Source organism: Anarhichas minor, unplaced genomic scaffold, assembly GCF_050575085.1.
Source record: "Anarhichas minor isolate MPS153535 unplaced genomic scaffold, ASM5057508v1 ptg000042l, whole genome shotgun sequence".
In the NCBI taxonomy this organism is placed as follows: Eukaryota; Metazoa; Chordata; class Actinopteri; order Perciformes; family Anarhichadidae; genus Anarhichas; species Anarhichas minor.
Genome location: NW_027466488.1, coordinates 2903784 through 2913722, shown reverse-complemented (window position 1 = coordinate 2913722; position 9939 = coordinate 2903784). Strand labels below are relative to the sequence as shown.

At 42.5% G+C, this 9939-nt stretch overlaps 1 protein-coding gene across 2 annotated transcripts in view; it reads left to right on the top strand.

Moving 5' to 3' along the window:
* The first annotated feature begins 3304 nt into the window (after positions 1 to 3304).
* Positions 3305 to 9939, top strand: part of zfhx3b (zinc finger homeobox 3b) — a 136096-nt gene continuing 129461 nt past the window's right edge. For both annotated transcript variants that reach the window (XM_076109887.1, XM_076109885.1), the window contains exon 1: positions 3305 to 3831. The gene's annotated coding sequence lies outside the window, so the exon portion shown is untranslated. The remainder of the gene's footprint in view (positions 3832 to 9939) is intronic.

The following is a 9939-nucleotide window of genomic DNA, read 5'->3' as shown; positions in this document are numbered from 1 at the left end:
CTGCGGAATCTCCGGCAGAGTCCCGCTAGAAACGATTCTGGTGCTCTGCCCTCTGTCATACAGGCTACACTGTGATGGTCAAGCGCTTTTATGTGCCCCACAACGACACAGCATTTTGCATTTCAAGCTATTCTGCCTTTCTTTGTCATATCCACGGGCTGTCATAGCCACAGGTTGTGTTGAATTTGCAATGCCACTCATCGATGTATGCCTATTGAGGCTGGCACGTGGACAGTTATCCTTCCCACAGAGAGGCGCAATTGAACGCTGGTAACACAAAAGCTTCAGACCCTGTCAGTTCCCCCCTTTCTCCCTTTCCAGTGATGCATAGGCCCTGAAAGCATCAAGGCCTCTGTCTGGCGGGTCTTCTTTTGATTTAGCCTACACCATACTCAATATGGCCACTGATGGAGTGATGTCAATCAGGCCTTTGCATAAATTTGTAAACTGAAGTTTGCATTGTTATGCTTTAGGCGACTGGCTGGCTCAAAGCTGCCTCCTACAAGCCTCAAATTACACCCGACTCTTTTATTATCTCGTAGCCCCTTTAACTCCTCTCGCACGCTATTTTCAACCTATTCATTTTTACAATCTCTTCTTCCCGAGAGAGCAGACACGCACAAATCCTCGAGATTCCTGCAGTCTGCCTCTCACACTGCAAAAATGCGAGCTGCTCAACGGGGCGATGCAGTTTTCTTGTTTCTTTCTTTTTCTGAGAGAAGAATGCCACACAGCACATGCTACAGTGCTTAAAAACAGGTATTGGTGCCTGCCTGGGCTTATGGATGGCAAGTGCTGAGGAAATGCCGTGTTACAGCACAGCCTATTCGAGCAGCAGGGAGAGAGAGAGACAGAGAGAGAGAGAGAGACAGACAGACAGACAAAGAGAGCGAGAGGGGGGGGGGGGGGGGGGGGGGGGGGGTAGAGAGTTGGGTCTTGGTCATAGGCTACAACATAATAAGTTAGATTTTTCATATATGCTCTTCTAAGGGATATAGCCTATGCTGTTGGATCTGTGGAAACGCCGCGTCCCATTGGGGTTTCACAACCTTTTTAACCTTTGTCAAAGGCCATTGGAAAATATAAAATATAGCCTAACATTTCATCAACCATCTTCCCCTCTACAACATCACGATTAACATATCAGTTGTATGCAATCTTGTAAAACAAAAACTGGCATTCGATTTATCTGTACCATGCATTTCTATGCAACACACGTCTGAAAAAGAAAAATATCTATCGTTTTATTAACCCAGTTATGGCTTATCTCTTATGCACTGTTGTGTTATGGCCACGTTAAGCTCTATAGCATGTTTGGACACTGTTTGGATTCGAGTATATGTGCCGTTACCAATTAACTCTGTATCGGAATTCACTATAGGTGCAGACTATCAAATCCGTATTGTTTCAATAAACATAGCACGTTATGTGATCAGTGAGAGCTGCTACTTGCATTCAGTGGACCGGGACTCTATATGGAGCTGTTTGCACAGAAAGTGTGCGTACCGAGAGTGAGGGATTGTCCATTTCCTCAGAGAATCAACAATAAAATTATCATAACAAAGAGCACTGACACACTCAAAGGTTGCTTTTTGCAATACAGTCTTTTCATTCGGAGGAAACGAGAGGACATCAGTTGCAGAGGCGAAGTGCTTTACGGAGAGATTATTAGGAAAAACAAAACGAGAGAACCGCAACAACTGTTACGTTGGTATTGATCATAAAGGCGTTTAGCAATTCCTAATCACGAAACATCAAAAAGGAGATGACGCACTGACCATCTGGGCTCCATGTCATAATATCAGAAGAACTGTAGAAAATTGAATGCAAACAGGCCGGAGCTGACCAAACGCTTTCATACAACTCTGTCACGTTGTCCCACATTTATAGTGTTATTATTATTTAAGGGAGCCTACATGTATTGACAGCGTGTCCCCGGCAGTTTCGTAATAGATATAACGATAACCTGTTTCCCCATCAGCCCCGCGTGTCACAGTTCTACGTACAAGGGTAAGAACTATAGACCCATTTATATTTTCTAAACACCCGTGACACATACTGCAAAATTTAAATAAATTGTCACACCCATATAGAATACAATAGGGCTTCAACAAGTATTTCTAAAAAGAGCTGGACTTGCTTTGCATACTGTAGACTACTAACACAAAGCAAATTTCACTCGAAGAATATTTCAACCTCTGTGCTGCGAATGCCCTAAAACTACTGAAATAATTAGTTTATTCAATTTTGCAAAAGTGTTATAAAGTCGTATCCTGAATCTGAACAGATATTTTGAGCTGACAGCAAAAACTACTACGTCTTTCATCTCCGTCGTACTTTCATATGGCATATTTCAGAAAGCTGATTTTCACTTTTTAAAACGTTATGATTCTTAATGTTACCGTTTTATTCAAATTAGTCTATGCACACAACCTATTTTGTGAGTTTAGTAACACTCTAATCTTTAATAAAGTAGTCTTTAGTCTTCTCTTATTAAGCCTACCATCGTTAAATTCACATTTTGATGCAATTTAAACATAAACACTGGGGTTTCACTGTATGCTGCATACAGGTTGAATCACGTCAAGTTAGTCATAGTTAAAATTTGGATACGCATAAATGTCAACTTCAGTCTCTGATCAAATATGACTATTTCTCTTCATGCATAAAAATATATATATTAACTAATACAAATACAGTGACAGCTCTGATAATATCCAGGTGCCACTGTACTTACAGTGAGCTCTGTTCATTACAATAGGACTCCGAGGCAGCCTATATGTTGCTGATACAGTAGCCTACACTTTTACATACATGTAGAACGTGCTTTAATTTTTCGGCAAGCGTTTGTTTTCGTTGTTTACAAACACGGGAATTGTTTACATATTTACAAGTGTAAGCTACTAGGCTGAAGAGTAGGCTTGCGTGTTTCCAGTTTAGTCACCACGGTCGCCGTAACTCGGTTATGTATTTCAATAAGTTGTTCAAACGGAGACTGTAAAGTAACTACAGAAAACAGCCCCGTGTGCAGCTTTGACGCGACTAAAATGACAGACTTAGGTCGAAAGAGACAGAATAAAATAAAGCGAGATCGCTTATGTACTTTTAGTGGACGGAGTAAATGCATATCTGTGATTTAGAAAAAGCAAAAAACGGGAGAAAAACGTCTGAAAAAGTGTCAAAAGGAGCGGAGGAAAAGCTATGGCTGTAGCGTCGGGCTTTGCCTGCTGCGGCTGCCTGCTCCAGCTTTCACCGTCTTCCGTCTCATCAAACTCTTACTTTCCGCTGTTCTTAATTCCATATTTTCAATTCCTGATCATTACTTTACTCTTTTTTTTTTCTACTTGTATCTATCCATCCCTCCCTCCCTCCCTCTTTCTCCCTCCCTCCCTCCCGCTCTCTCCCTCTCTCTCCTTTGCTGAATCTTATTGATCCAGAAGGCGGCTAATTAGCCCTTCCCTTCGTGCCTGTGTAATGAAGCACATGCGCACTGAATTAATCACAGCCATTTTTTGCAGGAAACTAATTAGCAGGAATAAAGATCCAAAGAGTTTTTTCTTTTCAATCATCAGATCTCACTTTCACCTCTTCCTCGCTCCCTCTAACACAAGACTCATCGCCTGCTTTGCATCCAAATTATTTTTATATTGCCTTTAACAACTAATAGTAGCCTACCTACTTCGGTTTTTTACACTCCGCAACAACAATGATCTTTCTTTTACCACCCTAAGCGCAAACTGACCAAAAGGGGACTGCCTTGATGGGATCTTTAGCTAAATCATCTCAATACTGGATTAAAAAGCGAGGATCACAAAGCGGCAGCGAGAAATTGTAAGTTTCAACTTTGCGTTTGTCTCTTTTCCTTTCTGTGTTTCCACGATCCTATTCTTTTCGCTGTAGACTTATCTGAATCTCTTTCCCTATCTGTTCGTAGTTTTACGTGTAGCGGAGCTGGCTATTCTCACATTGTGAGAAATGACTAGCGATCACAAGTTCATTTCATGCAAGTTCTGTGGTTTATTCTCGGTTTTATTCGTATCGTTACCTGTGTTTACATCAGCGTTCGTCCTCTCCTCCTCATGAATGGAAGATAAGAAATGGGCAAGACAGCGATCCTCTCCAAGCAGTTGACCGCAGAAAAATACGGTTTTAAAACGAATATGTGCATTTCGTTGGGATCGGGAAAAGGTATCGGGGTTTATTGGTGTCGAGAAACGTGTTTTAAGGCACAGATGCAATAAGAAACGGGGCTGTGTTGAGCGGACGAAGGGCAGCGGCAGCTCCACATGAGCGCAGCCCAGAAAAGGAGCTCCAAGTCCAGCCTGTGGGTCCGTGTGCGTCCGGCGAAAGGGAACGTCTCTCGCTTTCTAATTTTGACAGATTTGACACTTGCCACATCCAGGGGGTTTCTGCACCGTCGTATGCTTATAAAATCCTCTTCTGGATAAACACATTTTGTTCTTCTCCGACACGTCTCTCTCAGAAATGTGCAATCCCTCCGCCCTGTCTTAGTTCCTCTAGCTACACTTTTCCCCTTTACCCCACTTTGTCCATCTTGCCTTTTTTATTTTTCATCGCTGTTTGCCTCTTTTGAAGCGTTGTTTTTAAGCCGATTCTTGCTCATTCCCTGACGAAGTCACATGCAAATCGATCGGCATATAAGAGTGTGTGTGTGTGTGTGTGTGTGTGTGTGTGTAAGTGTGCGTGCGTGCGTGCGCGAACGGGTTCGTGTAGCGTGTGTGTGTTACGTGAATGTGGTGTGTTCGAGATAAACGAAGCCCCGGGTCTCCTTCATGACAAGAGCGGATCAGCAGGACCTTTTACACGGACAGCCTGAGAGTCAGAGCTCCGTTCCAGAGAACAGACATGTGGTTCAGGGAAGACATAGGCAGGCTGGATCTGCTGCCTCCAACTACTTGGCTACCGTATCTGACTTTCAGGAGAACGGGTTTTTTTTTCCTCCGACAAATGCTGACCGGAATGAAAACAAAACATTGCCCTATTAGTCTGACCTTAAGCAGACATAATCATTCCAAAGTTACTGCCGGAAACTTAAAGTATGGTCCAGGCTCAACCTATAGGTCACTGCATGCATTTAGTGGCCGCTTAGCCGGCTCACATTTGTATGTATTTTTTCTTCTTTTTTTTTAAGTTAAGCTACACAAAATATCTTCCACGGACCCGAAATAGAATAGACTGGACTCTCGGAAGAAAATACAAACAGGCTTGCACAGAGACCCAACTGAATGGGCCCTTTCCAGAATATCTATATATATATTTTTTGTATTACTGCCTAAGACTACAATGTTATTAGCCTCGCCAAAAATGGATCTGATCGGGGGGGGGGGGGAAATAAAGAAAACGGAAATTCAACTGTTATCTGCACGTGCAGGTTTAATTGCAAGCTGAATATCTCCTTTAAATATGATCAAAAATAGCAACTCCCTTTCGGCTGGGATGGAGCTATAAACAGTTAGAAAAAGGCTGCGAGAATCAGACTCGGATATTTTTCGCTACATAGAGACGGGAAATGAAAGAGGAAAAAAGAGGTTTGGCGAGCGAGCAAAGGCAAGGATAGGATATGTGTACCGTTTGGGGAGGCAGGAAGGGGGGTGACAAGCAGTGTGTGTGTGTGGGGGGGGGGGGGGGGGGGGGGGGTCAGGCAGCCAGAACCAGGGGGAACAGGGGTCATGGAGTGAGTGCAGAGATAAAAAGGAAAGAGAGGAAACCCCCGCGCAAACAGCCGATGGATGATGGGGAGTGTGGGGGTCTTGCTGGGAGGAAAGGGTGATGGTAGTTGTTGGTATGTGTTGTGAGCCACACAAAGCACTTGTGGTTGTCAGCATCTGCAGGATTACGACTTTGGCTTTAGTTTAGGATGGGAGAAACAAAATAGACTGGTAACAGGTTTAATACAAACAAAACGTTAAGGCTGTCAGGGAGGGAGAGAAAGGCAAAAAAAGAAGAGAAGAGGGCTGGGGGTAGGAGTGTTGAGGGGGTTGGGTGGAGGGGTCAGATAGCCATGGGCCATAGAGGAGGAATCAGGGGAAGAGGTCAAATAAACAGATTCCTACCTTTCAGACTGAAGGGGAGCAGACGGAAAGAGATTAGCACTGGGAAAAAGAGGGGGAAGTGACTGATTAATTTAAATCAGTGATAATATTCATATAGCTCCTTCCTTTTTTTATATTATTGTTTTATAGTTATTTTCCGTTTCTTGTGTGTCCGCAAAAGTAAAGTGTGTGTGTGTGTGTTACGATTCCAGTTATTAGAAACTCAAAGGTGTTGTAGTGGATGGGGCAGGTATAGGCTGCTGTGCCAGAACTCGAGTGATCTCCTTTCCTCCCCTGTCTGACAGTAACACTCCTCTCCTCTTCCTCCTCCTCCCTCTCTCTCCGTCTTCTGTTACAAAACAAAGACAGCAGAAATGTTTACTGTCATCTCACCTGTCTGATTTTTCTGTCTTGTCTCATCGTCATATTTATGTTTAATTATAACAGTTCCTGGCAACGGTGTAGGAATGTCATTGGCATTATTTCCATGTATTCTATTTCAAATATGTGTTTGTCAGACGTTGTGTTCGGTGTAGCTAACTATATTATCTCATGCTCATCCCTGGCTGTGATATTGGAAGTATTGCGGTCTTGAGAACTGTGAGCTGCTAAAGTGCCACCAGAGTGATTATTTTACCAAAGACAGCATTTTTGAAAAATAATTGAAATTGGGCCATTTTTATTTTTAGCTCTATTCTTGTGGTCAGAGTTATTTCTTCATGTCTTGTTAATATGTTCAGATTTATTTTTTATAGCTTTTTTTTTTTTTTTTTTGACAAAAACATTTAAATATCTATATCAATAAAACATTTCAGTACAGTTTGGTTATTTACCATTACTGAAGGGAAAGAGCAAATAACTATATTGCTCTGTTCAGAATAATTGAAAAATACTCTCATGCAGATATTTCACACATCTGGTTATTCAAATTAATTTCATTAGAATTTTGTTTCATTTATTTGGAGTTGCTTCATATATCTTTGTGACACCAAGCAAGTGTTTTTAACCATTATAAAAAAACTCTAAATTGTAAACATGTTATTTGACTGTTTTAGACATATAACAAAATCCTTTGTCTGTTAAGATCAAAATGATTCAAAAGTGCAGGTTTGTTTATTTGTGACGTTGGTGCCGTGCATAGTCGTTGAACATGATTATATTTCGATGATTAATCATGCAAGTGCATATGGGATAACTGCAATCTGTGTGTTGTTGCTGTTATCCCTATCATGAAGGAAATATTCGGTGTCGTAATGCTGTGATGTGATCACAGTTCTTTGCTGTAGTTGCCACTGATCCTGCACAGCAACAAAACGGTTGTCCACGGTTTGCACTTGGTCCCCCTCTATTACCATATGCTGATGACAGGTGTGTTCAGAGTCTTCAGATGCCATTTGACTGTATGAACAGGAATAGCGCTTCCAGTCGGGGAAATGAGATAAAGGCAGGAGCAGTCGTCATGGATAGGCTTGTTTCATGGTTTGGGGGTAACACAGAGAAAGGGGAGACAGCGCCTCTGGCTGTCATAACCCCTTCTCCTCCTCTCACTGTGCCTCATCTCCTTCTCTCTCTCTCTCTCTCTCTCTCTCTCTCTCTCTCTCTCTTCATCTCATTCTCAATGTGTCTCCCTCCTTAACTCCCACCTTTCCGTGCTCGGGCACTGGCACCGTGGGGGAGCTCGCTGCCGTGTTATCGGTTAGAGAGAGCCCTCTTTGGGTCACCAGTATAGGCTGAGGCAATACATAAGAGATGCTCCACTCTTTAGATTTGTTTGCCAGAGGAAGTCTTTGCACACAGAACACAAAAATACACCTATATATGCTCTGATAAGTAAGATATAGAATGATGTTGTGTCTTGTGTGAATGGAACATTTTTAAGAAATTGTTATTATTATTATTTATTTTGTATTTTCATAAATCAGTCAGTTTAAATATGACTTTTTCACTGTATGCCGTTTGCTTCATGAGAGGCAGAGCATTATAAACACGGAGCGCTACCTTTTTGTGGATATGTCTTCACTGAAATCAGAGAAGAATGTCAAGTGTCAGCTATTAGCTGTATGGACATATGTAGATGAAGGTAGTCGACACAGACGATGGCTTTGAATCTGATGTGTGCTTTTGAATATGCAAGGTCGTGCAGCGGCGGCGACCAGTTCTTCCAGTTGTCCTGCAGCCGAGGCCAGTGTACATGTCATGCTGTCATAAAGGAGCAGGCGGGGGGTGGGATCTCGGCTCAGCACAGGGGTGAGCTAAAAAGTGGGAAGTGAGAGTGGAAGAGACGACTGTCATGCTCAGGTGTGTGTGTGTATGCATGCTTGTGGTGTGCATGAATGCTGTACACGATCCTTAATCCCAGCGGTCCTGAGTGTCCAAAAGGGCTGTTTTTTTATCCACAGAAAGCACCTCTTTCTCTTAAATTCCCCATCCTTGTCTTCTTTTGAGCTTTTCTTCTTCTTCAATGTCATCCTTTTATCTTTTTGAAGTCAAGGTGGCGCAGATTTTTGTGGTTTGCTCTTTCACAATATGTTATCGTGTTAACAATCATGGTTAAATCATTGTGGTGGACTATATTTATGACCGTGAAGATGCGCTTGTGTTTCGACATGTGTGTGCACAGATGCATTCTGATTTGTGTGTACAGTACATTGGCATCGTGGAAATTTATTTTGAATGTGCCAGGTTAAGGCCCTGTTATGATACACTTTTGTTTTTGTAGTCATTCTTTTTTATTGTTAATTTTGAGCTGTTTCCAAAAATCGAATCCAGTGTTCAAATTCAGACAAATAACAGCAGACCTATGTTATGATAATGCAACGTTGCTCTGATTATCTTGCACTCATACAGGGAATAGAGATACGAGAAAAAATAAAAAATTCTGTTCAGTAATATGTTTAAAAGCATCGTGTGGCTTCTATTTCGATCTATTATCTCTCCTTCAGTGCAGAAAATTCAGAAGCTGCCATAGAATGGAGCACAAAATTATGTGATACAAATTTGTATTCTATTTCTAACAATAAATAAATGCTGTTATAGTCATGGAAGGAGGGTTGGATTTTGTGTGTGGATCTACATCCTTGACTAGAATCTCAATATTGTGTCTTTAATAAACATACAATATCAGTTTTGTAGCAAACAAGGCTGTTTGTTAGATGGCTGGGTTGTAACAGTGGTTTAGACTGTTTTATTTCTGGGACGCTGTATATCGACTGTGAGTAGAGGGACCTATGTGATGCATGCCTGTCCAGCGCTGTCAGTATCGTAAAAGATGTGTGTGTGTGTGTGTGTGTGTGTGTGTGTTTGTGTAGCATAGCGGCTACGACTGACTGTGTATATATCCTATGGGCAGCAGCAGCTAGCTCTAGTGTTCAGGGATGGGAGCAACAACGGTTTCGTGTCTGTATAGGCTACATATGCGTACACGCAGGCGAGGCAGGGATGACAGGGACCACTCCAAGGGCTGCAAAATTTAACTGAGCTGCCCCTCAGCCCCCAATATGCCCACCCTTCTCTTGGACCCTGGAGGCCAGCATTCCACCCTCCGCACTGGCGCTTATCATCACAAAGGACAGAATGCATAAAACATGGAGGACGCTTAGACAGAGGCGGCCCAGGTCGCCTTTCTCTCCCCACACTGAGCCCTGGAACAATACATGGGCCCCTCTGGCCTGTGACTCTGACGAAACACACGCCGTCTTTTTATCCTCCCCTATTTCTTTGTCATCCTCTTCCTCTTCCTCTATGTTACTGTGCTCCGTGGAGTGATAACTGCCCTCACATTGTTTATCTGTGTCTGTGAAATCTGCATTGTGTAACTGAAATGTAAGAGTGTGTGTGACTGTGTGTGTGCGGGTGTGTGTGTGTGTGTGTGTGAGAGAGAAAGAGA